At 42.5% G+C, this 22,457-nt stretch overlaps 1 protein-coding gene and 1 long non-coding RNA gene across 3 annotated transcripts in view; one reads left to right on the top strand and one right to left on the bottom strand.

The window, feature by feature from the left end:
- Positions 1-4,923, bottom strand: part of LOC111866067 — a 269,485-nt gene extending 264,562 nt beyond the window's left edge. Inside the window, exon 1 of the long non-coding RNA XR_002843087.2 lies at positions 4,776-4,923. This is a non-coding gene — a long non-coding RNA (uncharacterized LOC111866067). The remainder of the gene's footprint in view (positions 1-4,775) is intronic.
- LOC111866065 (thrombospondin type-1 domain-containing protein 4) overlaps positions 1-22,457 on the top strand; it is a 645,883-nt gene that overhangs the window by 439,441 nt on the left and 183,985 nt on the right. The gene's annotated exons all lie outside the window — the stretch shown is intronic.

The raw sequence follows: 22,457 nt of genomic DNA, 5'->3' as shown, positions 1-22,457 counted from the left end.
CTCTGTCAGTCTAGGCTCAGTACAGTAAACTATGCCCTATTTCTAGTAGTATTCGCTACCACGGCAGTCTAAGTCACTTGAACGGTCGTGTGCCTGACCGCCGCCAAGTTTAAGCCTCTTATACTCTCTGTGGCGGGCTTCGCCTTGTCCGATGTTGCGAACATTCTCATTTTCATGATTTTTGTATAACTTCTGCTTATTGCCTGCATAATTTTGTTATATAGTCATACGCACGGGATTTTGAATGCCATGTGCAAATCGCGGACCGGTGTGCGCCTCGGAAAATTGTCAGTGGTGCGGAGAACCTTGTTTTGCAGGCGCTGCAATTTCACTAGATGGGTGTCTGCCGCAAACTCCCAGGCGGGACTAGCATAAGTCATTATGGATCTAATGAGAGCTTTGTGGAGGGTCAATTTAATGTTAGCGCTCAACCGCTCACTTTTGAATAGGGAATATAATCTAATGAATGTTCTGAAGGCCTTGGCTTCGATCATTTCTATGTGCAATCTCAATGTAACTTTCTTATAGAAGATTACACCTAGATACACGTATTTTGCCCTATTTACAAATGGAATATTTGGTCCCTTTAGAGTAAGACTAGACTCAGTCGGTTGACGACTACGAGAGAAGTAGACCCCCTGAGTCTTATCTTCATTCATTTCAATATTCCAGCGCTCACACCAGGTCTCCATTGAGCTGAGACCGCGCTGGAGTTTTCTAACAATAAAACCCTCCTTGCGATCTGTCGCATACAGACACGCCTCTGGTGATGAGGTTCGATGAAAACACCCTCTCCGTAGTAGTTTTCGGTGTTCTCTTCGCCTTACTCTTTTGCAGCTCTTCCCTGGCGTGTCTGCAACCCCGATAGTAGGCGGGATGTGGCTTGCCTCCCTCCGCCAATCGGCAGTTGCAGGATGTTGGAGTGGAGGCAGAGTTTTCCTTTTCTGGGCAAATCTTATGCAGGTGGCCGCCTCCGCACCACAAACAGCTGGGAGGTTGTTTACAGTTAGCCCAGACGTGGCCAAACTGTTGACAGTTATGACGTTGCGTAAGTCCAGTGTGGGCTCTATACGTCTCCACCTTGATTGATATGTGGCAAAGGCTTGGCAGATTTAATATTTCATGTGATTTTTCCGTCCGCGGCAAGGTTATGAGGAACAAGGGAAGGTTTCCGGTTGTTGCTTCTGCAAGTTGGGATCGACGTGTTGTCATTTGCTTGACGCTAACAACGTCGAAGACCAGGTTTTCCAGACCTTCTGAAATGTTCTATGCAAGGGTATTTATGGGGAGGTGTCGGATTACTGCCTTAACAGGCTTCTGCGATTTTGGGAAGAAGGAATAATAGGCTAGGTTATTGTTGGTGAAATGTGACCTGATGGCATCTAAATCCGCCATGCCTTTCGTAACGACTCTGGTTCCGTTTCTTGTGCTACGGAACTCGAAGTCGCCCTTGACGGCGTTTTTCAGTTGCTTCTGCAACTGTATGAGATTCGTGGATGATGTCGATGTTATTGCAGGCGGCCTACCTGCTTTGCCATACACTGTCTCCTCAGGTGTGGCGGTCTCTGCACTAGTGCTGTCCCGTCGCCATTGATGTCTTCGGGGGTCGAAGAATTTACGGGCGGCAACCTCTTTAGGGGGCGTGATTTCAGCGGCTGGCACTGCTGTCTTTGAGGTCTGGGCGACCTCATGGGTATCGTGCCGCGTGCGCCGCCGGGCTTCTTTGAAACCGGCCTCCTGGGTTGAAGAGGACTTAGTTGCCTCAGACTGAGGAGTTTGACTGTTCGCCTCCAGCACGGCCTTTAGGTCCTTTAAGGCGACTGTGTATGTGCCATACAGGGCACTAAACAAGGTCTTCTCTATCAGGGCCTGGCAGTAGTTCTGCCCGTTTTCGCCCGCCTCGCTGGCGATGGATGACCACTGCTCACTGTCACCCACCGAAGCATCAGTGTAGTCTGCCACGTCCTCGATGTCGCGGAGTACTTGAAGGAGCTCTTTCAGCTGTGCGTCTCCGTCGGGGAACTCGCGTACCAGCCGCTGGTACTGTGATTGTAGCGTCTGACGCTTCTTGGTCCAATGTGCCCGGTATTCCGGCACTGGGATGGCAGCCATATTTGGTACTATTGTTTTTGTCTCGTGTTCACTCACTTCAGTTTTAGAAGAACCACTGTCAACAATGAATATAAGTAGTAGTTTACTATCGCAGATTCCTCTCTTCACTGTTCAGCTACAACCGATGCGAACACGCACCTAATTGTCAATAATCTCGACCCAGAATCTCACACACCCAAGCAGGAGACAGACACTTGAACTAATGAATGAACGACCTCTCCCCTGTAACTGAATCTACCAAGATTTTATATCTACACTATTATTTTACTCAATGCTCACTTAGACGGCGTTATCTGTGGAACATCGTTCGAATCTGGGTTCATCACTTTGATTCGTAATAACACGTAATTCAAGTTTCTTAATCCAACAAGTTTCTTGGAAATTTACGGATTTCAAAAGTGAACTTGAATCCACAGCAGATAAAAATGTAAACATTGACACGAAGATACCGTACCCAATGTTTCCTTTTTAAATAACACCTTCCCCAGTTAACCTTGAAATATAACTTGTTTAAATTTGCGTACTGCTTGCCGTGCCGTGCCGTGCAAAGCAATAATGGAATGCCAACGAATAACTAACATTCCAGGAAGGAGACATACGCGTATCTAGTAATTTTAAATGCAACCTTTGCAAAACTGCACATAAAAGTGAGAAAATTAAAGTTTAAAGTAAATGCAAATGTGTTGCACAAACACTGTATGTCTTACTGTCTCTTTTTTAAGGTGAAGCATGGTTATTGCCACCTAGTTCAGCACATTCATTCATTCATAAATGGCACTACAGCTCTTTGTTGGGCCCTGGCCTCTTCTTCAGTTTCGTAATGTTTTTTACACAGACGGTAGGACTCCTTGGACGGGGGATCAGCTCCTTGCAAGGCCGCTACCTACACGCAGGACAACACAACACAGAATAAACGCACATACACAGACATCCATGCCTTGAGTGGGATTAGAACCCACGATCCAAACGTTCGAATACAGTTCATGCCCTAGACATCACGGTCACTGTGATCGGCCTTTCTTTTAGAACATAACTAAATTAAATTCGGTTTTTGCCATGAATTTATTGTCCCTTTTTGCCTCAATACGTGCAACATACACTACATTGCGACTGAAATATAAACGAGAAGTATGGACAGGAGGCAAGAGTGGAAACAGGGTTCCCTTCTTTTTCTTAAACATCCGCAGGTAAATTTTGTTATACTAATCCTGTAACCAGCCGGTCACGGTAGCCGAGAGGTCTAAGGCATGCACTGTCTTTGCTCGCTCGGAAGCCGGGATCGTGGGTTCGAATCCCACTCAGGGCATGGATGTTTGTGTGCGTTTTTCTGTGTTTGTCTACAGGCAGAGGCCTTGCGACGAGCTGATCACCCGCCTAAGGGGTCCTACCGAATGTGTAAGATTGAGAAAAACCGAAGTGAACGGAGTTCATGGAGGGGAGCCTAGGCCCACTGGGGCTGTAGTGCCAAGGAAACAAAAATCCTGTAAGCGAACTCTGGGTAACGCATGCAGTTGTTAAAGGAATGACAAATGAGCTAGGAAGCATAATGTGGTTCGATATATCGTAATGATTGAAGCAGAATCCATTGCACAATCCGCAAGCAGTCAGTAAAGCCGGTTTACATCATGCGCATAACGAACTTCATGGCACAAGCGAGCAGAGTCGCTCAAGGGACGGAGCTGCTAGTTTGCATTCGGGATCTCCCTGTTCGAATCTTGACAGGGACACCGACTCTCTCAACTGAGGTTTCTCGTGGTTTTTCATAGTATCGCTAGACAAGTGCTGGAACCCATAGCTCAAGCGGTTAGTCGCTGGCTTCCCACCGCGGCGGCCCGGGTTCGAGCCCGGGTCTGGTCAAGTGGGATTTATGGTGGACAAAGTGGCGCTGGGACAGTTTTTTTTCCGAGTACTTCGGTTTCCCCTGCCAATCTTCATTCCACCAAATTTCCTATCATAATAATCACTCGGGGGCAGGTACAATAGGCAAACCAATGGCCGACCTGCCGAGTGGACCCAGCTGGATTGTACCTCCCCACTATACGAATTTAAAAAATGCTGGAATAATTCTTCAAATTACTTCATGATCGGTTTTTAGTATAATTTCCGGTTGATTGTTTACTGATCACCCTACCATTTAACGCTATGTAATCTGAGTTACAGAGAGCGTCATTAAATAAATCTTAAATGAATAAACTCTCTGGTGCGGCGTCTTCCGTGCAAGTTACTGGACTGAGCAATTTCCTTGATTTCGGTGAACCCAAAGGTTCGTTGCCACGTTCTCACATTAGACCCTATGCTGAGCTACTCCGCTACGCCCCACATGATCACACCCTGCTTATCTAGGATTCGTTTTACTCCTATCTCATCTACAGCATATCCCTTACACTAAGGGACTGTTTTCATTTCCCCACTACACTGTCTGTGTACTGGATACAAGAAGTTATTAGTATCAGTTAGATGGAAAAGAAGCGAGTAGATCAAGAAATTCAACTTGTTTAACTTTGATAATAACAAATTAAAACGCGTCGTTAAACTCATATATCCAAGTTAGCGCAAGTCGCTAGTGCGCCGAACTGTGTTAGTTGTGTAACATAAGTACATATTATAAACAGAAAGCGAATCAGTACATCGAATTGAGATGTATTATGGTCTTACTCTCATACCCTGGCGATTGAAGCAGCAGGTTCCTCCGAAACACTGATAGCGATGTACCAAACCAATCAGCATCACATCCCACAATACCGTTATCAGTACACCGAAGTAGATACAGTTTTGTAAAGAGGAAACTAATTCGGAAAAGATGCAACTCGATGTGCAATGGGCGTATGAAAGAATAGCGAATAGCGATGAGTAGAATTAGGAAGGGGTACGTGTAGTGGGAGGAGGAGGAGGAGGAAGTATATGACTGCGCCGGCGCGACATCCCACTGGAGCTGAGATTTGGATGTACTCGACACGGTTACTATCTCGGCTGTTGCTAACATCAAAGGTAGTACGAGTAAGGCTACGAGGTGCATTTCTCTCACACCAACTGATCACCTGTGCCGAAAATCTCTGGCGTACAGAGGTATGTGCGTAATCAGTGACACCTCATCACAAAACGAAGATAATTATTCATATAACTGATACAAAAGTAAAATATGTTAATTATTCAGTAATTAGTATTATTGTTATAATTATTATTAGCGTGTTTATTATATGAATGAACCAGTTTAATTTTAATGCGATACGGAGTGACTTTCTGATGTGAATGTTCTCTGTGTTTGTACGCTTTTACGACGTTCAGAAAGAAGTGAAGTGTTTTACAGAACTTCCGCAATATATGCCGGGCTCTTGTACGAAACACAAATATTATACATACTGTGCTGGTTGGAACTGTTAACTGTGTGTCGGGTGAATAACTCAATCAACTTGTCAAACACTGCATTCAGTTTCCAACCTACTTACATGATTCAGTGGTTAAATAAGTCGTATTATTGAATGTCATCATTAAATAAGTCTCTGTGTGTAACGTGAATATTCTCTGAATTGGTAAATATGTGAGTCAACAAGTGGTTTCCTTGATTGCTTTCTTGCAAGATAAACAACATATAAACATACAGTTCTTAGAATTTGGTCTACTAGCAGACAAACGATTAACATTAACTGGTGGACGTTTTGATGTCGTGTTCTATGAGTTATTGATTGCAAGTTGAATACTTGTTTCACATTTCCGAAGAACTTCCTGACTCTTCGTAATAATGAAGGCCATGACATCTTCTGTCCATATTCTAGCCATGCTAGGCTTCCTACTGGTGAGTACCGTATGTGAGTTAAATAGTGTTCACTGATGGCTCAGCATAACTAGTTCTCAGTGTTCAGATGGAATAAATGTAAAACTGAAGCGTATTTCCAAGTTCATATAATTATAACATTAAGTAGGAAGAAACTAGGATGGATAAAATTATTAACCATGTGTTATAGTGGAAGTGAATAATCTGGTTATTATGAACAATAACCGGCGATTATACAAAACCACCGGTAGTGTATTAAACTTAATCCCTAATAAATGAGTAATATATGATATATTAATTTTAAAAAATATGAAGTTAAGACGATTCAGTTTCGTAATAAAAATCTTTTCAGTTTGTACACTTCGCCCGATGTTAAGGCTATTAAAACAAGAGGAATAAAATAGATTGGTTATGTAACTTGCATCAGAAAAACATTTAATTCATGCAAAATTCCGGTTTGAGTTCTCAGGAAAGACGTAAATGGAGATGAAAGGAAAATACAGAATGGTTATTGAGGGAAATACATTGCCAAAATGCAATATAGGACTGTTGTCAACATGTTTATTGGGCTTTGGTTTCCGTAACAGGGGTTGGGTTGGATAGCTGACGTATAACTGGCGGGATCCAATTACCCAGAATCACATAATCACGGCAGTTGGTTCTCTATCCTGTGCACATCTTGAAATAGTGCTGCAAGGACTCTAGCCTGGTCCTGAGAGCTTTTAACATTTCGGTTACACGTACAATTGCCTATATACACACACTGGTTAACAGTTGCTACTCTATCACAATATACATTGTTTAAGTTCGTTATCAAACGATTTTGTAACTTTATTAATATGTTTAAAGACTATTCAGCGTTCAACAAACAAAATCAAAAACATACAAAGTAGATTAACACAGTAAATTCTGTTAATTGCATATCTTCAACACCATACGTTATGTATACATCGCCTTGAAATCATCGTGTGGGAATATTTCAGAAATATTTAACCCTTTAAAAACTTAATTTATTCTAATACGTAAATATTCAGTTAGTACTGACAGGAAAGACATTATGTCTCCGCTACAAATATTAACCAGTTTTTCTGGTTAGGAAATAAAAGTCGCTGTTGTGGGAATCATTCAGAGCATACATACACTGTAGGCAGAACGCAGAGTTTTAGTATATTAAAGCAGGTGGTACGTAGTTACCAATGGACGTTTAAGGGGCTTAAGGGATTAAGCAGGTTAGGTAACTTGCGTCAGTTCTTTTAACCGTTAAATAAGTGCTATGACAAATTTAATGACTAGGGAAGAATAATTTCTATAACATCTCTAGCTTTGCTTATAGATTATTCTTATGCTAGAATGGGCAAAGTCTTCTTCATAGCTGAAGCAGGTAGACGCTGGGTTCGATCTCAGTTCAGCTCATTCGTGGCACTTGAGCGAGTTTCCTCTGAGTGCTTCTGTTTTTCCTATCATATTTCAGTCCAACAACTGCTCCACATTCAGTAATCATTCTAGCATACGGCGCTGTATAGTCTCGGTACCAACTGCCTCGTTAGGCAACCAACAATAAAAAATATGCACTATTATAGGGTCTCAGTGGCCGATGCTTCAACTAAAATATACTAACAAATTAATGCACCCTTTTTAAATTCAAATCTTGCTACACCTTAGCTTATGTCCCAGTGTCTTCACCGCATTGGTTTTATAGCGAGGAATGAGACTGCCGTTTGAAGCAAGCAAAATGTGAAATGAGGTTAATGGGCTGTCGAAGGTACCATATCTGCACTTTCCGGCCAACGTTAAGTTTTCTAACAGAGCCACGCTGTTATTAAGATTATCTTAAGTGATATATTGCCGGTCACGGTAGCCGAGCGGTCTAAGGCATGCACTTTCTTCGCTCGCTCGGAAGCCGGGATCGTGGGTTCGAATCCAACTCAAGGAATGGATGTTTAGTGTTTGTGTTTGTGTGTGTGTGTGTCTGTGCGCGCGCGCGTTTTTCTATGTTTGTGTACAGGTAGAGGCCCTGCGAAGAGCTGATCACCCGCCCAAGGGGTCCTACCGAATGTCTAAGATGAAGTAAACCGATTATATTTATGGCTGCTGTCCGTTTTTGTACTCGCGGTGTAGGATTAGGTGTGAAAGGTGGTAATGAAAGAGTAGAGAGGATTGTGGAGGGAGATGTGACACGTTTCCCTGCGCACTGGATTCGGCCGAGTCCACTAATACAGCGCGGATGTCTTGCAGACGTGTGTGTTAGGCCTCTTACACATGACGCCACCACGGTCGCGCCACCACGAATTTTGGTGGCGCTTTTCCTGGCACCGAGAATGTTTCTTCTCGCCACCAAATACGCCACCAGTCATGGATCAGTCTCAAAATGGAGTTGGAAGAGTCAGGTGCTTTAATCTTTTTGTTCTCCCGTTTGCGTAAACGCCGTAAAAAATCGGAGATTTTGGGTACACCCAATGTTAAAAAAACCGATCAACGAAAGGTATTTTCTACACATTGAACCGTGACCTTCGACAGAATCCCTATAAATTTTTCGTTTTTGCGCGCATGAGCATCGCCTTTTGATGAGCTGCTACAGTGCACGAAAGGAAAACTGACAGGTGTGGACACCAATATGAGTGACAGCATACCACCGGAAGAAAAGCTCATGGTCACCGAGTTTGAAGGCACAACACACTTGCAGAAACGTCTGGCCGCACTCGCAGTCGCGTCTCGTGTGAACACCTTCATATAATACAATGGACTGAGGTGGCGGTGCCAAGCTGGTGGCTCGAAAAATCGCTTCCTTCCGCCGCCAGCCGTATGGCAGCGCTTCCAGAGGCACCGCAGCCACCACGTGAAAGGTTTCATTTAAAGTTATTTACTGGCACTGCCGCGCCACTCTGGTGGCGTCGTATGTAAGAGGCTTTAGTCAAGCAGGAGCCTTGAGCGAGTCAATTTACCAATTGCACTGCGTCACATTTCTTCTAAAGAGCGCATCCTTATGACACATGTAACCAAGCTTTCACTGCTCAGTCTTTGCATCCACTCCCGTGATCGCTCTTGCTGTCAGGACCGTAATATCTGCCATTTATGTCCTCTAGCTGCTTAAGAACAGAATTAACGGTGCCTTATAAGGTTCAGTAACTCTGAATCACTCCAACTGAGTGTACTTCCTCACCTGTGTCTTTATGTAGGCCCGTAGCTTGGCTTGAGGGCCGTAAAGGGAGAAATTGAGTTCCAGTATCGGTAGTGGGCCCCAGTGAGAGATGTTGAGCACCAATTTAATATACATTTATTAATGTAGTGTGACGTTGACTTGTTCTCGTTTCTCCACTAGATTCTTTTCCTGGTTTCTGCCCCATGGTTTTGGAATGATTTCATTTTGTTTGCTTAGTATAAGGTGATGAAATTAGCGATTTTGTGCTCTATAATAACACTGCTCTAAACTCTCCACACTCAACGGTATAGACTAGCAATAGACAGCACGTACTCCACAAGATATAAGAGCGGACTATATACATTCTCCTGCGCAGAAGGACCTCAGTGGCCTCACTAAAATAATGTAACTGTATATTTACTTTGCATCGCAGAATGAACAGCGATAATATTCTGATGCCTCAACTGATTACTGTTTGAGCCATAGATGCGGCCTATGTTCCTTTACGGTAATATTTAACTGAGTTTCGCGATTAACATTGTTGGACCGAATTTTTGGTTCATTTCCAAGTTCTAACGGACAAGATTCCTTTGTAAAGAATAGAGGTTTTGTGTTAAAGTTATAAGTAAATAAATTATTTAGTTTGATGACCGCACTGAAATAAGCGAAACACCTGGGATCATCAGTGGTTTGTAGAAATTACTGGATTGCGGCGCAAATGCATTAGGATATATCAGGTCAATCTTTGCTCAGATTGGCTTTTCAGTCAAGGTGAATGAAATGTGCTGGTCATGTTGTGAAGCAGCAGCTGCTTGTGCGTTGCCACACGGGGAAGCTCTTGTATAATTGTTTCGAGATAAGATCATGTATGGGCACGCCATGGCCATGTTCGTAATCCTTGCATAAAACAAGATTTGTGAGTGTGTGGATTCAGCTACATTTAAGTGTTGACGGATTTTTTAAACCTCCAACATAAAGCAGCTTCAATTGAAAAGGAAGCAGGCCGTTTGTCGGGGTACGTCATATTAGCTGATCGAATGTAAGTACTGTTCAACACGTAGGGCTGTAGGTCAGAGACAGAGCGAGATGAAGACGGAAATGGTTCTCGAACCACTGGCTTGGAACGATGGATATGACGTATTTCGTATTCCATATTCTTTTTGAAGGGAGCCGGGATAGTTCAGTCGTTATAGCGACTGCCTACGGGCTGAATGACTCAGGGGTCCTAGTTCGAGTCCCAGTAGGGTAAAGAATTTTCTCTTCTCCAAATCGTCCAGACCGGCTCTGGTGTCCACCCAACTTCCTATCCAGTGGGTATCGAGGGCTCTTTTTCCCCGGGTAAAACTGACCGTTCACCTCCTGCTACTGCCGAGGTCAATAAAATGTGAATCTATACATCCACTCCCCCATACGCCTTCATGGCGTAGTGCTTAACTGGTTGAGCACAGGGACAACTTTATTCTTTTTGAATTACGAATTTCTTCAAAATTGTATTTAAAAATTTAGTCCATACCTCGGGGGGCACGCGGAAGCGTAGTTGGTTGAGACACTATGCTAAAAGCCGGAAGGTCGCAGGTTCGAGTCGCGATGAGGTGGATTTTTATTTTTTTCAATTTACCAAATCCTCGCGACATTATGGCCCTGGGGCGACTTAGCCTCTAACAGAAATGAGTACCAGGAATCTTCCTGGCGGGGGGGGGGGCTAAATGGCGGCCGGCGCGTAACGTTGACAACCTTACCGCCGTTTGTGAGCCGATTATCTAAAGAAAATGTGGGAGCCTCGACGTCTCACAAGCCAATGGCCCTTCACGCCATGTTACACGGATGGCTTAGTCCATACCTCATGAGAAAGAAGCTTAGTCACCATTATAAAGTCCAGATGGTTAATTCGGCCTAGTACCACTCATAAGAAACACGTGAATGTACCGTCTGGTCAAAATGCAGAGTTTTCTTCTTGTTAAAGTGGCGCTAACTATGGGCGCTATGCTTTGAAGGGTTAACTAGTTTCCGAATCCTAATTCAGCAGTTCCTGACCGAGACAGACGTAACACGGGTGTGAAGAGGGGAGGGGAGAGGGCTGATAATTAAAACGCCAGGCGCTACGCATCCCACAGTTAATGCTATATTTCCTTATCTTGATAGTTTCCTCTTGCTTTTAGAGTAGAAGTCAAGGCTGCTTGAGTTTCAGTGTTCGGAACGAAGGAGCCTACAGACGTGAAGAAATTCTTTAATTAAATAAAAGGACAAGAAAGATACAGTCATGCAGCTCTTTAATTCCCCTTTCCAGCATTCTCCAGCTTCAGACAAGTTCACACACCGGTACTCTGTGCACCAATTCTTGCGGAGGTGTCCGATTCGAAGCTCGGAGAATGTAAAGGCTATCAAATTTTAGGTTTGCCTTGGATTTCCATAAAAGTTCGATATGAATGCAGAAGCGGAGCGATCACATCCCTTTCAGCTGACCGCATATAATAACCCTGGCTCTCATTCGGCCCTAAATAAAGTGATGTAAAATGGCAAACCAACCAGCCAAATACTGTTCTCACATTAAATTATACTTGAGGTATTCTATGGACCGTCAACATAATTAATTAGTAAAATATATTAATAAAATTGTAATATTTGGTATTAATATTGTGATGTGCATACCCATTGCTAGGCAACGACTCACTAAACATGTTCCCTCGTAAGCCAACTCGCTCAACAATAAGACTTTTATTACTAGTAACGGACTAGTAAACGCGCTTCCCTAACAATAGAGGCTGTGTTTTCCGTGGAATCCGTTCCGATGGATTAAAAAAGGACATAGAAGACGTACTGAATTGAGGAGTCACTCCGTGTGGAGGCGGGTTCGAATACCTCCACTGTGACCCTGCGAGTCGTAAGAGGCGACTAAAAGGGAAGTCTCAATTCTGAAACGTCAAATATTGTCACGAGTCCCAAGGGACTCGGACTCAAGAAAGACTGCGCTGGCAAGGGCCAGCAGCATATACAAAAGACAGACCCGTCCTCTAGTCAGAGAGGGCGCCACACAAAATCAAAACCGTAACTGTCAAACAGTAATAAATATCTGGTCATGAGTCCCAGATGGGGCTCGAAACCAAGACTTACTGACTGATTGACCGTCAGTCGCGATGTGACTTTGACTTTGAACTGAATTGAGTCGAGCCTTCGGAATTGGCAGCTGCAGAATGACAAGAAAGGAATTAGACTGTCGAATGAAGGCTTCATGTGTTGTTTGAAGTTACAGTGATACTGTTATAAATCCGTTGCTGGGATACGACTGGTGGAGATTGAGAACTCTAGTGCGTGTGCAACGGTGAACTGTAAAGTGTGTAGACCAGCGATAGCGCTGTAGTGCGTGTAGTTCCGAGTGGTGTGAATGTGTGAGATGCAATAAATCCAATCATTCACTCCAAAACCTCGTCTTATAAGTCACCCGTACACGTGACTATGTATGTATTGCTGTATGTTTCGGTCATAACAGGTTTCGAGATGGCAATTCTTGCATGTGTAATGCGCGTTATCATCATCCAATTGTAACGTTACGGTGTATCCAGCTTCTTCAGTCATATTGTCGGTAATAAAATATTAAAATATAATATTTGGGATTGATCGTGAATGAATATAGGAGTTGGATGTTAAAATAAAATACTGTAAGTAAAGTAAGTGAATATGTCGTTTCCTAAGATAGGAGAAGCTATTCGAATGGACGACGAAGTGGGGTAAGGTGTATTACTGTGTATGTTTATCAAGGTCTGTCATATCTTACGAGATGGAGAACAGATTGTTGTTAACAGGGTTTGTCTCAGAATGAAAATTTAAAATTGTGTTTTTTCTACTGAAGAAGTGTCAGTATGCTGTCAGTACTTGACCGATTTTGTCAAAACTATTAACACATAATCGAAGTACTAAAGCCATTTTTTCATTTCATTTTGCAACATATTTGAATTACCGGCAGTTCTGAACCTCTGGAACTAATGGCCTAATCAATTATCACATAGAGCATGGAGCGTGTAAGTTGTAATAAAATTTGTTCACGTATTTATTATTTAAGTAAAAAAAAATGCAATGTATAATTACAAAGTGCCTATTTGCCTGAGGTGAGATGTAGACATGTTTTAAACATATGTGCCTGCTTCTTGTGCACATCATGAACCCCGTATTTCCCCTTGGGTTTAATGAGAGTAGCAGGTAGTCTAAACTAACAAAGGTCTGAGAGCGTATATTTATGAGGAACATACTTTCACGTATTCCGGGTTGCGTGACTAATAATAATGAATTCTGGATTAGATGATTGGGTTTATTGCCACATCTTTACAATTACAGTCAATTACAACAGCTCACACACTGAACTTCTGAACGACGTCTGCCTAACGAATGCTCTGACTAATCTCTCTCGACTGAAATAACTTCCATGCGGACAGAATATACACGTAGATCACCAAGTCTTTAATTGTTCTGTTATTCTCAGTTTCATCCGTTTTCATGTCGTCAATCTCGGGACAACGCTTTGATTTATACAAGCATATTCGTTGCTACCAAACGCGCTTTTAGCGAACCGTTGTCTAGCAATTGACTATTCCGTCACAATATTATATTTACAAACACTAAGTCCACAATGATATGCTATTTATCTCAGGAATGTCAAAGAATTGGCAGAAAATATAGACATTGAGACGAAGAAGTGTGTATTATTTTTACGATTAATGTGTACGGACGCAACCAATCACAAGAGACCGTATGCTCCAAGCCGATGCTCAGCCACTCCGTACCACAGAGTGTGTGTGAGAGTTTTGGGTTGTTTGGCCATACAAAGGTTTCAAATTACGTAAGAAGTGGATGCTGTTCATATGAAGCATATTTGAACATGTCTCGTAATGGCCCCGGATTGGAAGGCACTGGCTGCATCTGTTTATACTGTGCGTTTGATACCGCTACGGTAACAACATGAGTGTCATTAACTTCGCAAGTCCGGGCCTCTTATCTGGCTTCTCGCATGTAACGGTACACACTGTAAGAGTATGGCTGCAGATAAGGCCCGGCGTCATGTTCTTCGTCAGCTTTTTTTTTTGTTTCCTTCTTGCCACCAAATACTAGCGGATTCTCATGTTTTGCCCTTGCCGTGTTTCTCATTCTCTCTTCCTATTTTACTAATTTTAGTCTTATTTTTCCTTCCTACCGTTTGTTCTTCATTTTTATCTTCTGTATTTGTCTTTTCCTTTTTTCTGTACCTATCGTCTTTCCTTCATTCACTTATTTCAAAGCCTTGCGAGGGACTACTCACGTTAATTTTTATTTCAATTCATTAATTTCTCAATGGCTCTACGGCCCTTTGTTGGGCCATGGCCTCTTCTTCAGTTTCGTAATCTTTCATAATGTGTATGTATTAACAGTCTTCAAGTGCACACAATCCCGCTACCACTTCTACACTACATGTTTCGGCAGTATGCTGCCATCTTCAGGTGTATCGATCCGTCAACCATTTCACTGCTTGCCTTTATATGTCCATTTACAAATAATATTAAATTTGTATACGTCATTATATAATAATTCAATTCATGTTTATTTACGTGCAAACTTAACAGCACAGATGCCCATTACAAAGCTAGCACGAATAGAGAAATACACAAAAATAATTAAAAAACAAAATACAAAAATTGTAGTCTATATTAATTACACAGTTAGCGTGCATAAAGATACAGAAGCAAACATACACAGACAAAGCCACAATGTGAGAATTTGAGTTCCAAATAGAGCAGCATACATTAGTAATAATAATAAAAGTAAAAGTAAAAACCAAAGTTATCCTCGTACCAGGCCGTGAAGGCCCATAGGGTTGTGAGACGTTGGGGGTCCCACATTATCTAGACAATCGGCTGAAAGATGGCGGTAAGGTTGTCAGCCTTAGGCGCCGGCCGCGCTTTACTCCCCAGGAAAATTGTTTAATTAATAATAATAATAACAACAATAATAACGAAATTAATAAAAATAATGATAATAATAGTAGTAATAATAATAAAGTTTATATATTTAAAACTTGTTAAAACCTGTTATCTCATACGTCATATTTCAAATTCGTGTGTATTATTGATCATTCACATGGGGGTCGTTCTTATGTTTCTAATGTTGTGTGTATATTGTGTCTTATGGTGTGTTCCACTCTTGTGGCTGCGTGCGTTGTATCGTTGGGTGTAGTGTAGAAGTGCTAAATGGGATTGTATGCACTTGAAGACTGTTAATGCATACACATTATGAATATGAATCAGTGCAACAGGACGCTAAAATACAACATTCGTAATCTTTTTTTACATAGTCTGTAGGACTCCTTGGACGAGTGATCAGCTCGTCGCCAGGCCGCTACCTGCACACAAGACAACACAAACACAGAATAAACGCACACACAGACATCCAAGCCTCGAGTGCGATTCGAACCTACGATCCCAGCATTCGAGCTAGCGAAGACAGTATCTGCCTTAGACCTCGCGGCCACCGTGATCGGCAAGTTTTATTTTGCTGTTGGAAAATTTAAATTGTTTATATTGTCACGTGTTTTAGTGACTATAGAAGGGGTTCGGATCGGCAATAGGATTTATTGATCACTCACAAGTATACAACTAAGTGTAACACTCCTGCCGATCACTCCACACTATATCCTGTCAGTGTGCCTCCATTAGTCTTAACTGTCCGTTTCCTGGCAACGGATTTATCGGTCTCGCCATAACTTCAAATACCACTGTAACTACAGCACATGCACAGTCTTCATCTCATACACTGAGTCTTCCTGGCCCAGTCGAATTCCTTCGACTGTGGATTCCCTGAATTCATATCGGCGACTCTAGCAGAGCAGAGCAGAGCGGAAGCAGAAGCTTACTGCCGGCAATCAGCCGACACAGTCACTCTTGGCATCGAGCCCCGCTGGGACCCATGGCCATATTTTGGTTTAGTGTCTAGACATTTGTTTATTTTTTCCTCTTCGTTGGTCATCCTTGATGATAAAAATGGAGGGGTTGGTCTTTTTTTAATTGGTGTTCACTTTTTACACCTATTGCACCTGATGTTACAGTATTCTCACAGGAGTAAATATGTGATATATACATTTTTCTTTTACACTCTTCACAGGCATAAACTGAAGTTAAATTCCAATATGTAGAAGGACATCTGTCAGTGCAGGAATGTGCAGCCCCTATGCATCAATTTATTTCACACTCCGAAACGTCAGTTAGACACTTGAAGAATCGTAGGCTTGACCGCCGCTAAGTCGAAACCTCATATTTCCTGTGTCTGGCTTCTCCATGTCCAATTGCATGTACATTTGGATTTTCATGATTTAAGATGACATCTGCCTGCCTCCTGCATAATTTAATTACGTAATCATACAGGTGCCGGTCACGGTAGCCGAGCGGTCTAAGCCGTGTACTGTCTTGGCTCGCTGGAAACCGAGATCGTAGGTTCGAATTCCACTCAGGGCAGGGATATTTAGTTCGTGTGTGTGCGTTTTTCTGTGTTTGTGTACAGGTAGAGAGGCCTTGTGACGAGCTGATCACCCGCCCAAGGAGTCCTACCGAATGTGTAAAATCGAGAAAAACCGAAGTGAACGGAGAAGTTCATGGAGGTAGGCCTAGGCCCACTGGGGCTGTAGTGCCAAGGAAAAAAAATCATACACGTACGGGATTTTGAACGCCAAGTGCAAATCGCTGACCGGTGTCCGCCTGTCAAGGCTGCCAGTAGCGCGGAGAACTCTGTCCTGCAAGCACTGCAGTTTCACCAAATGAGTGTCCGCCGTAAACTCCCAGGTTGGACAGGCGTAAGTCATTATTGATCCAATAGTGCTCTGTACACGACTAATTTAATGTTTGTGCTCAAGTGCTTGCGTTTAAGTATAGAGTATACCCTAATGTACGTGCGGTTTGGCTTTGGCTGCGGTTTTCTCTGTGTGTAGTCTCCATGTCATCCTCCTATCGAAGGTGACACCTAGATATTTATACTATTTACAAATGGGATGTTCCGTCCGTTCAGATGTAGGGCGTCCTCAGGCTTTCTACGTCTTCTGGAGAAGTAGATAGCCCGAGTCTTTATGTTCCAGTGCTGACACCATGACCCCACGACAGTGAGACCACGCTGCAGTTTGTTGAAAACTCGTCGCTCGTGTTTCTCTGTTGCGTATATACAAATATCGTCTGTTCCAGGTGCCGCGGGGGCATCATTTATATATAAGCAGCACTGGGGCCACGACTCTCTAGCCAGCCTGGGTTTCTGATTACTATATAGCCTCGTGTTGGACCACAACAACGAAAACACGTCCATTACCTAGCAATGGACGTCCTATATTGTTTCATATTCGTTGGAACGTGTTTACTGAATTGTTGCTTAGCAGTTTGTGTATACGTCACAGTACGTGTGTAAACAGAAAAACAGTTTGCGTGTTAGCTTATTCAAATGAGCTAACAGTTAAACGTTCCGGGGGGCGACAACACACCGACAGCGGACTGCTGCGATCAAGAGTAGAACAGCGTCCATTGGGCGACAAAATTTCAACTCCTTTCTTGCGCATTTCACAAACGTTATGATAATACCTATGGCACAGGGCGTATTGTAAGTTGCTTTCCTATTACATAATTGTAGGAACTTGAGGAAACCACGAAGCTTTCAAGACAGCCTTGGGGCCAGACTGGCTTCCGAGACATTCCGAATAAACAGGAATCCTTACATTCGGCGCCCGTTCTCCCTTCATAATCAGTATTGTGGGTTACTTTATAACGCGGTCAGTAGGCTAATTTATACACGGTATACCACAGAATGATGGTATGATTAATGTATTATGAATTGGAAAGTATTTGGAAGTAATCAGTCGTAGCCTATTCCTGCATTTCCCTTGGAGCCGGAGGAGAACCACGAGAAATATCGTTCAAGAGAGCCAGTGTCCCGGCCGAGATTCGAACCAAGTAACTCCTGAATACGAAACTACAACTTTACGTCTAGATCAACCCTTTTCGTACTATCAAACTGTACCATTCGGCTCTACATAACACAGCAGTTGATAGAGTGATGCAAAATAAACGAAGGAATAACGGTCATAACAGTGAAGTGATGAACGTAAGACAACAGGTATCCGCCAAACCTTGAAGTGATTGCCATTAACAGAACCATTCTTCCCCGTCCTTCCTATTGTATCCACATGTTTCTGCAGCCAGCGGGACTCTTGTGCCCTGTCGAACAATTGCTGCTACACGGTTTGTCACTGAGAACGTACTTAACTTAACTATTTTGTTTTGCTGCAGTCATTTCGAGAAAGCAACATGTTACTATGATCATAGAGTTGGGCGCACCAGGGCTCAAGCGGTTAGTCGCTGGCTTCCCACCGCGGCGGCCCGGATTCGAGCCCGGGTCTGGTCAAGTGGGATTTGTGGTGAACAAAGTGGCGCTGGGGCAGGTTTTCTCTGAGTACTTCGGTTTCCCTTGCAAATCTTCATTCCACCAATTGCTCCACAATCACCCTCACCTATCATCTGACGCTGGTACAATAGGCCAGAAGTGGCCGCAGTACAAGGGACTTAGTCCCACCCCACTAGCAGTAATAAAAGAAAAATGATCATAGAGTTAGGTGCTTATTCATGAGGCGCTCGGTTCAAATCCTGAGTAATCATTCGGCTGTCATGAACTGTTTGTAATTTTATATTATGCTACACTATTACAAGACAAACTGTGAAATATTAGCTACAAACAGGTCACAATCGCCTCTTTCGGCATCCATCTTTGTTTATTCATTCATGACCATCTTTCCAACTATTTCATGTCTAGTGTTGAAACGTCTTCCTTTAAGAACTTAAGAAGCAATCGCGACATATGACAGTCTTGAATAGGAGATATTGTGGGTGATCTCGGGTGAAGTCACCTGTTTCAGCCACTGCAATATAAAGGGCGTGGTTTCAGGCTTTTAGAATTACTACTGTATTCTTTGAATTTATCTGTACTTTAATTCGAAGACTGTGACAGTTTGGCCTTTGACGATAAATGTACCTTTAAAATGTATGCCCTTTCAAATGCAGATGTTTTAAAATCCTTATGCAGGAAACCAAAGCAATCCCAATTATATATATATATATCAAAGTTATTACATTAAACGCTACATAAGCCTCATAAACTTTTCGTTATATATATCTACAAATTGAAACATTTTAATACAAAAATTTCACTTGAATTCTTGTGAGCGTAATTTGAAATTTTAATTACAAATTCAGCCTCCAGTGTTACACAGATTTCACAGAGATGAGCTCAGACGGAGCAGCTGATGTGGAATCCCTTGAAAGAACTATTTAACTTGAAGAGCCAGTCACATGACTACAGAGTACTTCTCTCTCTGACTCATGTCATATAATTTAGAAGATATGGCGTACCGACCGACTCTCCGCTCGCTGCGTGCCTCGTAAAAGCCTGCAATTCGCTATTCGAGAAAAAGTGTCCGAGTCCATTTGAAAGTTCTTCATTCAGAGAAACATCCAGCATGTAATTGGGCTCCTTCATATCAGAATAACAACAGAGGATGTTTGCAGTACGGTATGCATGTAAATATTTTGTATAAACGGTCTCTGAGGAGTTAAACCAAATGAAATATTGCTTATGTATACTTCAGTCGTATTTCAAGCTGAATAAAAAAACCGCACAAGTTTAATTTTTATTCCTGAAGACAGTGAACAAGCTGAAGGCCTGATATTAGCTCCATACTAATTGTGTTTTATGACGCAACTAAAAGACTTCTTGGAATGGAAAGTTCCTTCAAAAAGCGATAGTTTTCCAGCTAGTCAATATATTCCGTTCCTTTTATGGAACTCAAAAGTTTCATTAGCCGACCACATTTATATAAATTCGCCACTGGGTTTATCCTAACCTCTCATGACACCGAGACGTGGATGGAAGCATAATATTGAAAAGGATCTGAATGAAATAGGGCAGGAGGGTGCGTGCTGAATTCGGTTCAGTAGCGTGTTCTTCTGCACATTAAAGAACCTGCCTATTCCACAAGAGGTTTGAAATTTCTTGAAGAGCAAATCGACTGTCACTTGCTTAGGAAATCTACTCCATGGAGTCAGAAAAGTATCAATAAGACACCAAGTTGATTCACTCGCTCAAGGGGGAAATTGTTTGTGAAACACTGTGTAATTGTGGGGCATGTGGCAAGTTGCTAGAAGAACAAAAAGACACAGAGGGACAGATTGTGTCTCTACCTACCCTCATCCCTTATTAATAATTCTGTGGTATACCAAATCAGTAGTCGGAGCATTCATACTTCCCTGTCGATTTCAGTTGTTTCTCAATCGCCGCTGCATTGTGAGGTTGCTTTTGTAATTTCTTAGTTTGGTTATGTGGTTGAAGTTCTTAGCAGTATTTGCTAACTAATTAAGTTCACGGAGCTGAGCCCTTCTCGAAGCCTCTGGTTGTGCAGTTACTCAAGAAATTCCCAGCATTTTATGGAACCCGAAGTTTCATTACCGTGTTGACAAAAGCCCTTCACTGGTCCCTATCCTGAGTCAGATCAATCCAATCCATCCCATCCCATCCTATCTCTTTGAGATCCGTTTTAATATTGTCCACTCACATACGCTTTGGTCTTCCCAGTGGTCTCTTTCCTTTTGGCTTTCCCACCAATAGCTATGTGCATTCCTCTTCTCCTCCATTTGTGTTACATGTCCTGCCCTCCTCATCCTCCTTGACCTGATCATTCTAATTATACTTGGAGAAAAGTACAAGTTATGAAGCTCCTCATTATGCAGTTTTCTCCAACCTCCTGTTACTTCATCCCGCTTCGGTCCAAATATTCTCCTCAACACCCTGTTCTTAAACACCCTCAGTCTGTGTTCCTCCCTTAATGTCAGAGACCAAGTTTCACACCCATACAGAACTGCAGGCACAATTATAGTTTGAAAAAAAAAGAACGAAAGGAAATTTGGTGTACCAAGTCGCATTTCTGCAATTTGATGATTCTCTTGAATAACTGTGGTAAGATTCAAGATTTTATGTAACTGAAATTTTCATTCCCCATCTGTGGTTTCTGGTTATTTCCAGTTGTAGTAGTAGTACGAGTATGTGAAGGGCTGTGAACAGACTAAAACCGAAGGGAGAAACGTAACATTCAAGGAGTGTGACAAAGAAAACCTGTATGAAAAGCACGGTATTTTTCAGGCTCTTAAAACTACCTCGGAATGAAAAATTCATATAGAGAAAAGTAACTTTGCTTAGAAATATGTGTGCACTGATTTTGGCGGTACATTTTTCAGAGGAATAAATCTAAAACTTCCCATTTTTTACGCTCAAGTGGATTCATATCTGTTTATACACATACTCCAGTATGTCCTACAAATCTCATACGGATTTCATCTAAATCGGAAGTTGTTCAATTTTACCATTTTTAAACGTAATTTTTGAACCATTTTATATATAGGTCATACGAACTAACATGAGCCTACTACCCTTTCCAAAAATCTAACTGAACACTGGAGATGGGATTATTGTTTCCAACAAGTCATTCCAGCTTATCGCACCTGATTACTGTACTACGGTGACTATTACGACATTGCGCTTTAAATATTATCGCATGATAATTAGAAAGGATATAGGCTCTAACACATTTGATCAACGCGTTGCCAGGCAACAGCTCCTTAAACACGGTCCAACACGCAACAGTACATGAGGCTGTGTATTCTTTGTTCTCCGCGCCGAGCAACGGTGGAACAACGGGATTATGGAACCCGTTCCTAAGCAGCGGCTCGGTAAACACACTTCCGCCTAAGCAGTGACGTCAGTAACAATAGAGACGGTGCTTTCCGTGGTGTCTGTGCAGAAAGCATAGAAGATAAGTGAATGCAGTGACAGAGTTAGTTCAGGGCAGTTACGAGTCAGTCGTAAGCCGGAGGAGTGAGTCCAGTAGAATTTTTAGTTCCGAGGTTCCAGACTGACTGAAGACGAAATAACAAGAAGACTTCATAGTGATTTGAAGTGCTAGTTTCCGTGTTGAGATACGTTGCCAGGAGACGACTGGTGAAGACGAAGAATTCTAGTGCGTGTACAACTGTGACTGGAAAGTGTGCAAATCGGGTAGCTCTGTATTTAAGTGTGATTAAAAGAAACTGTAACCAGGGTGCTAATAAATCCAATCATCCGAACTAGAACCCCTTATTTTCATCACTCGTACCACCCTACATGTGACAGTACCTTACATGACTTCAAATGCTGGCACCACACACGTATGTACAAGGGGTTCAGCCCTGCGTTTCTTGCAGCCCGTAACGGGGAATTTTTGGAAGCCAAAAATTTAACATTTCTAATTTTACGACGGCCTCTTTGTTCGTGCTCTCTCACTGCGGTCTGGCCACAGCACATTGGGTAAATGTCAAACCGCGGTCCTTCATATTAATTATCCTGAAGGTAAATGTTCAG

This window comes from Cryptotermes secundus, unplaced genomic scaffold (assembly GCF_002891405.2).
Source record: "Cryptotermes secundus unplaced genomic scaffold, Csec_1.0 scaffold318, whole genome shotgun sequence".
Lineage (NCBI taxonomy): Eukaryota > Metazoa > Arthropoda > Insecta > Blattodea > Kalotermitidae > Cryptotermes > Cryptotermes secundus.
The sequence above is the reverse complement of the archived record's forward strand: the minus strand, read 5'-3'. Positions and strand labels throughout refer to the sequence as shown.